The following is a 7715-nucleotide window of genomic DNA, read 5'->3' on the forward strand; positions in this document are numbered from 1 at the left end:
GTGTGCGTGCCTATATACACAAATTTCACAAGGAGGCTGCCATTTTTAAAGCACTCCACCGCCGCAGCGCCGTCTATCGTCTGCGACGTTTCGCCGCCCTTCCGGTGTGTGGGGTTCCGCGGCGGTGTATGCAGCGTATGCGCTCGGTTCACAAGGTATTGCTGTTCTTCGCGGTACACGGGCAAAACAGGGCAACGCTTTTCGAGTGTAAAGGCGCTGATAAATAATCGCTAAGCTTTCAGCTTCAAAATGGCTGAAACAGCAAGCAGCGGCGGCCCACGAGACGTTCCCGCAGCAGTGCCAACGATGAGAATAATGCCAATGCAGTTCTTAAGCAGCTTGTGTAAATTTGTAATTGCTTTGTATGTTTTGTTATAGCTGGCCGGGTGAGGTTCTTGGAATAATCACTATAAAAGAGCGTTAACACTTAGGACAACTGTCGAAGTATAATCGGAGAAACGTAAATAGAGACGAGCGAACACGTAGGCCGTTGTCTGGCTGCGCGCTAGGTGCGCGGATTAGTGTTTAAGATGGCTCCCGGGTTTCCGTGCCGTGATTATCCAAGTTCAACGTAACTCTAATCCCTAACAGACCATTTTGGTTCCGCTTGGCACGTTGCAATACAATGTTCACGGAACGACAGGAGCACAAACACCGATGCCTGTGTTTATTCGTGTCGCCGTCGTAGCTTGTGGCCTCTGATCGTTGCACAGGATATAAGGAACAGAAGTACGACGGGTGAGCTCAAAGTGCGGCGTAGAAACAACGCCGATGATAAAATAAAAATAAGCCTGTTGCACATCTGGAAGCGTGGCATGGCGTGAGTTCGCTTCGGCGTGAGCCGCCGCCACTAGCGATACGCCGAAAGGGCGCTCGTTTTTGGTAACATTACTGTCAATTTGTTTTCTGGCGAGTATTTCAGAAGCATTACGACAAGCGCACGTTTCCAGGTAACGACCTGGCTTTAACGAACGTGGGCCGATTATACACGACACCCAGACTGCCGCGCGAAAAAAAAAGTGCGGTTGTCATAACGCTACCCCAGTTATCGTCACAAAATTGACAAGTCGAGAAAGAACGTGCTCTCGACGAAACGTTAGAAACGCGTACCTACGCCAAAGAACACATGTCATGCAGGCCTTTCTGTCATGTAGATTGAAAAGTGCCCATTCAATAATCTCGAAATTGCACGCACTAAGATGGAACATTTTCTAGGCGCAGCCATTGTAAATCATGTGCTGTAGCATAGAAATCAGAGAGGTTCATGAGAACAACTCTTGGCCAAACATTTTGTGTATTAATCGTCAGCCTTGACATTGGTTCTCTTTGATGCAGATGATAAAGTGTACCAGCACCCAAGCACAATCACAAGCTGGTGTGGTGACTTGGAGAAATGGCCATAAGTGCAGACACCCCATATAATAATATACTATTTGTCCGGGAAGGCGTGCGACCTGGAGAAGCGAAGTCATTTAAAAACATAGCGCACTTCGTATGCCTTGGCTGCCAGTCTTTCAGGCTTCCGTAGCTGTTGCCGCAGCCAAACACAGCGCAGTGGTAGCTTGTCGACCTGTTCTCGTCCGACATTTCGATTTGCGGCAGCACAATTGTTTCAGCGCGTCGAAAAATGGAAACACGCTGACCTCTCACGCACCACGCAGTGCAAAAGTCAGGAATCCGCACACACCAGCGGCAGCGGTCGGCCGAGGTGGAGAGAGAGAAAGCGGTGAAAATACACCGGTTCGAGGCTGCAAAATTGAAAAATTTCGGGGGGGGGGGGGGGGTTTGAACCCCCCCCCCCCCTTGGCTACGCCCCTGGCCGAGAAAGAGAGAGAGACAACATTTATTGAGAAAAAAAAAGTGGTTCATTGCGGGTGGGGCCCTTCTTCCAAGGCTGGCCTGACTTAGGGTTGCCAGTTGACTTCCCAGAGTCCGTTCAGTGAGTCGCGCCTCCCGCGACCACGTGTGTATTGGGTGCGTATGTCCTGTGTCGACTGTAGCGGGTCGCTCGTGACAGCGCTAGGTTATGTGTGTGAGTGTTGGGACATCTCCGCACCACGGGCATGCGTTGGGATATCTCTCTGGGTACATGACGTGAAGCTTATGCAGATTCGGAAAGGTATTGGTCTGCAGGCAGCGCCAGTCCCGCGCTTGATGTCTGTCGAGGTCCTTGTGAGGAGCCCCGATGCGGCGATCTAATCTTTGTTTGTCTAGGATGCCACGCCGTGTCACCCCGTCATCTGTGTCCTCTTCAGTGGCTGGTGGTCCTGGGGCTCGGCCGCTGAGTACTCGAGCTTGGCAATGAGCTACTTCATTGCCATCCTGGCCCGCAGGGGCGTAGCCAGAAATTTTTTCGGGGGGGGGGGGGGGGGGTTCAACCATACTTTAGTATATGGTCGTGCGTGCGTTTGTATGTGTGCTTGTATATATACACATGCAAAATTGAACATTTTCGGGGGGGGGGGCACGCCGAATAAAAAAGGGGGGAAAAGGGGAAAAAAGAGAGAATCTAAACAATAAAGCTGTTGCACATGATCTGGCTAATGATTTTTGTGGCATTATCAATTCGAAGCTAAAAAAATCAGAACTGTACATTTTTGAAATGCTTAGCCCAAGCAACATTTTATCCTTGGCAAAATGTCGGCCTGACGTCGCTGGCCAACTGCACTGTCGTTGGCCCAACCTTGGCACCCGATGTAGGGCCGGTCTCGGGGATTGACATTGGCCTCATGTGGGCCTGCGTCGGCACCCAATGTAGGCCCGTCCACCGTGGCCGACGAGGCCGAGTGCATGCCGCTCGCGGGTTGACTAATGCCCGACCTTACATAAGCGTCGATTTACCGACGGCCGTGGGTCGGTTGCGGACGTTTTTCGCTAGTATTGCTCTGCTTTTTTTTTTCTTATTTTTCGTGCGTGTTCTAACAAAACGCATCAATTGTTTTTCTGGTGTGTTGATGCGTGTCGTATTTAATGTGAACGGGCAGTTTATAGAGGCGTTTAACTCTATCTGAATTAATTACGGGCAGAGTGCACATGTAAGACGGAATTAAACGCCTCTAAGGGTCTGCACTTGTTAACGTGTTAATACGTAACACGCAATAAAAGAAAGACGTGAATATAAGTTTTCTCTCTTTAGATCTTTATTTTGCAATTGTATAGATGCACTAATTTTCCATGCAACATTGTTCGCACGGAGCGTTTGCATCAGCCCTTGTGCAACGCAACCGTACAGTCCATGTGATCACGGCATGATAACGCTGACATATATAAATATAAAGACGGACGGCATTCCTGTTGGATCGGTTCCCTTCTTTCGGCCACTTCTCGTGCTCTTGGCCCTGTGCGCAGATGCGACGTTTTACCGTCGAGATGTTAGACTTGCATTTTTCTTCTGTCGGGAAAAACTGAAAGAAACAACAATGAATAATACTGTGAGAAAGGTAGACTATTTACTTGACCAGTTGCAGTTGCACAGACATGTCGCGTCTAGAAACTCTATTCACACAACTAAACAAAATAATTTTGTCGCTGCACAAATAAGAAAAACACTGCACTTACAATAAATGCGAGTGTGCTGAAATTCCGAGAAGTGCTTCAAGCTCCACAGCGCACAGACTAGATAATATGTGGAGAGAGGATGGATTTCGTTGTTGGCTATGTCACTGGAAAACAAATGGTACAATAAATAGAATAATGAGAACACAATCTTACCTTCAAAGCAGCCGCGGGCCAGTCACATATTGTGCAGTCGGCATTTACAGCACACCTGCGACCAAATTCAATGTGAAAAGCGATTGCGTGAGACTTTCGTAACCAAGCATGCATCTTACCAGAGTTCTTTTCAGTTGGCGAGAGCAGCGCAGCACGCTATTCACACTACAGTCCTTGTTGCAGGGTTCCCTAGAGAAAACGGCAAGATATGTCACGGTCTTACAATAAGATGCCACAAATAAAAAACAAGAAAATCTGACATATTTGCCCGTCAACGAAGTCTTGGGTCCACGGACAAATATAACCGCCGTTCGCCTGAACATTTCTGATCTGCCAGCTAGAAGAGACGACCAGATTGACGCATCAATTGTGCAAATAAAATTAGATTTTGTCGCTAGACAAAACTCACCATGCGATACAGCGAGGAAATAAAATGCCACTTACGAGTTCGCTTCAAATCCTCAGCAATGGGAGAAGGCCGCCTCCAGGATCAAGGCAAACGAAATGCCTCTGAGTGCTTGCCCGTCTCTGTGCAGTGTTTCAGCACCTCCTCGCTCGAAAGAGCTACAATTTGGCGGGAACTGACGCATGGAGCTTGCTCCCCCCCCCCGCCCCTCAGCGCTGTGACAAAGAAAAAAAAGAAAACGCGAGAGGTGCGGGGTCCGGCGCCCCGCTATGGTAGCCCCGCTGCACGCCCCGCCTCCCTCTTAACACAACGGAGACCGGCACATACCGTTCCTCCTTTCAGGCCTTGTCATTCTTTCTGGGAGAGAGATCTCACCACTTTTTTTTTTTTTCGGAGGAACGCACGTGTTGCTTATATCAGCTCTTTCGGGTGAGAAAAAAAGGAGCGGGAAATTTCAACTGAAGCACATGCCTGAACATTTTAGGGCAGCGCTAATGCGTGCAAGAAGCGGATCGAATTTGAATTGAACCGTTTTCGCTGTTAACACAAAATATCGTTGGTACTCTAACATTAAAACAAATTAACATGAAAACCATAAACTGAGCATCAAGTAGTAAGGGTGTCCGCAGAACTTTTTCCAGGGGGGGTGCATCAGCAGAGGGTGGGGGAGGAGGAGGGGGCATACAGCATAGGTAGCTTTTGTTTCATTGCCGTGACATGACCGGCAAGATTAGTCCATAGTAGTACGTAACGTGCAAAGTTGGCTGGTAATCCTGAATGATGTTTCACGCGGATATGCGGGACTGGAGTGTGCTAATCAAGCTGTGTAGCTTACTGCTACTGCACAGAAAATTATTATCCAAAATTCCAAGGGGGGCAGCTGCCCCCCCTTGCACCCCCCTCCGGACGCCCATTAGAAATTTTAAAACTCTTCAGTGTGTGCGGAGTATCGAATTCTGGCTCTGCAAGCGACGTATAGCTTATGACCGTAGAAATTATCGTATTTTTACGCTAATTTCGTGTTTATTTGGGCATAGATGATATTTTGAAATATTCGTATTAACGCATATGGGCTATTCCCGAAGACCGAATCAAGTATGACGATATTCGATTCGATATTCCAAATGTTCAATCTTCGCACACTTCTATATGTAACCATTATATCTGATGTCCTCCCTTTGTCATGCGGCTCGATCAGATCAATCATATATTTATATTCACGACAGTGCTAAAGCGTGAGCACCGTGCTAGCGTTCCAGAAGTGCCGAACTGTTCCACTTGAGCTCATAGACAAGGCGGAGGCGGGGATGATAATTTTCGGTGGACAGTTCAAAATCGTAGATATTTTAATAGAGCCTAGCGCGCTATAGTATCACGATCAAAATTAAATTTCTGCTCGGCACTCGCATTTGTTCCCATTTATTGCTGTTGTTCAACTCAAGTGCTTTGCATCTAATGCATGCAAAGGCGGTACGTTTTCTTGAGCTTCAAGCAGAAACCGTAAACGCTCAGTACACTTGAAAAGCACTCATGTCGTACCACTGTACATTGAGCATATAAGTGCTTCATCATAAGAGGTAGGGCTTGATCGGTACTCATGACAATGCGGCGGAGGATTCTCGGCGGCCCGATCGCTAAAGGTTGCGAAGTTTCTTGCGAAACAGGCGAAAAACTTCGACATTTAAATTCCGCCCCTAACCAACTCCGTAATTGTACCTTTTCCTAGTCAAATACTTAACGTGCACATCAGAAATATTCGGCTGGATTCGGGAATGCTGAGGCACAGCAAACATAACTTTAGTGCTGGGGTTATTGATTGGAGCAGAACTGCAAATGCGACATCATTCTTAGACAGATGGACATTTAATAAGCTGCATGAACGCCAGATTTTAAGATCACTTGGCAATTCAGCTTTTCATATAATCAGTTAGAGCTTTCGCGCCCCTGAAACACGCAGCTGAAGTTTTCCAGCAAGGTTGTATAGTCCGCGAGATGTCTATTTCGCACGTTTCGTGTGACGAAATTAATATTTTGGGGGGCTCGCTATAAAGCAGCCAAAACCTTTCCGATGGGAGAAAGATTGAATTAATTCACTTTCAATAACCTTTATTACTAATAGATGGTGTAATATACGTGGTCGGTTACAATCAACGTGCCATTTGCGAACTATTTCAGTCAATTCTATACCGCAGCCCAATGGACCATTGTAAAGCCACATTAAAGATAAATTCGTGTGATTGCACTTTCTTATCCGTTATGTACTTCCTGGTGGCAAATACATTGATCTCCAGAGTGTTCAAATCTTGCGATTTCTCAAGGTTATAAAAATATTTTAACAATATGTCTCCAAACGAATAATTCTTCACAACGCCGACGAATTCCAACTTCCCTATTGAGTCAACGCATGCGCTCATCATTATGGCCATCGCATGTCTAGTCAGCATCCGAATAATAGCTTAACTTCAGTCAGTTCAGAGCAAAACTCGATGTTATTCCTTAGCTGGAAGTTTCCCTTATACGACGGTCATTGCTGTTTTCCTTGTTTGACCAAAGGACGTCATCGCGTTTGTAGCTGCACTACATGACTTATTCCTCAACATACTGCCCGAACGCGCTCGCGCTTGTTAGCTCGAAACCTAAATGTTGAATTTCAAAGTAAAATTGACCGGTGTTCAACTTGTCACTCGATCAGCGACGAATACTTTTCACCACGTCGCGTTATTTTGCTCTGCTTTCGATAACAACGGCGTTAGATTGATGAGCTCTGCTGACAAATCCTCATCACTCTATACAGCCGGTGTAAGGCTGGACAAATATATAAATCAATCTAACGGTGTCGAGCAGTGCACCTGGTCCCATGTGGTGCGTCGGCAAGGGACTTGATAATTAAGCTCTCATATGTGTAGAAACGTACTGTACGCTCACGTTGCGCAGACAGTCAGCCACACACATCGTCAACGGCACGTGAAGCGTCTACTATTAGCAATGTAATTTTATTACTTTTTTTCGTTTTTCATGCGAGGCACCGTCGACGGCAGATTACCGCGAGGCACTAGCTATACATTTGTCTAATGCGTCTTGAAATATAAAGCTACAGCGTCCATAGAATCATAGAAATATAAAGCTACAGCGTCCAGTTTTAAGCACGTGTTGCTCCTATGGATAATTATTATTCTGTGAAATAACGGAACTAGCGAACATTTTATTAACATTGATCCAACAGAACAGCAGTGTGCGTTGCGCGTTACCCGCCGCAAATGCTCCATTATATGCGATTCTTTTATACGTATGAGTAAGAAGATTAGACAAATCAGCGGAATGTTTCTCATGCATTTCCATGCATCATATTCGCTCGCTTATCTTTTTGTTTAGTATTTTCAAGACGTATAAAACGACCACAATGCGACTTCTGACTGGCATTGTTTCATATCTTGAGGCAGTGATATCCTAATTGTGCAGTATTTTAACTTCTTTATAATGTAGGTTACGGTGTACCTGCTTTGTCTTTTATTAAAAACAAGGGTTCATTTTTATTTGAAATGCTGTGCTAAAAAGAACGAATGTCACAAACGTATACAAGGCGACCTCTGACAAAGTG

At 46.2% G+C, this 7715-nt stretch overlaps 1 long non-coding RNA gene across 1 annotated transcript; it reads right to left on the reverse strand.

Annotated features, from left to right (window-relative positions):
- Nucleotides 1–2986: 2986 nt before the first annotated feature.
- Nucleotides 2987–4357, reverse strand: LOC125760173 (uncharacterized). The gene is made up of 4 exons (XR_007417810.1): nucleotides 4156–4357; nucleotides 3831–4048; nucleotides 3559–3766; nucleotides 2987–3404 (listed from the first exon to the last, which is right to left on the reverse strand). It is a non-coding gene; the product is annotated as an uncharacterized LOC125760173 (long non-coding RNA).
- Between the last annotated feature and the right edge of the window lie 3358 nt (nucleotides 4358–7715).

Source organism: Rhipicephalus sanguineus, chromosome 10 (assembly GCF_013339695.2).
Source record: "Rhipicephalus sanguineus isolate Rsan-2018 chromosome 10, BIME_Rsan_1.4, whole genome shotgun sequence".
Taxonomy (NCBI): Eukaryota; Metazoa; Arthropoda; class Arachnida; order Ixodida; family Ixodidae; genus Rhipicephalus; species Rhipicephalus sanguineus.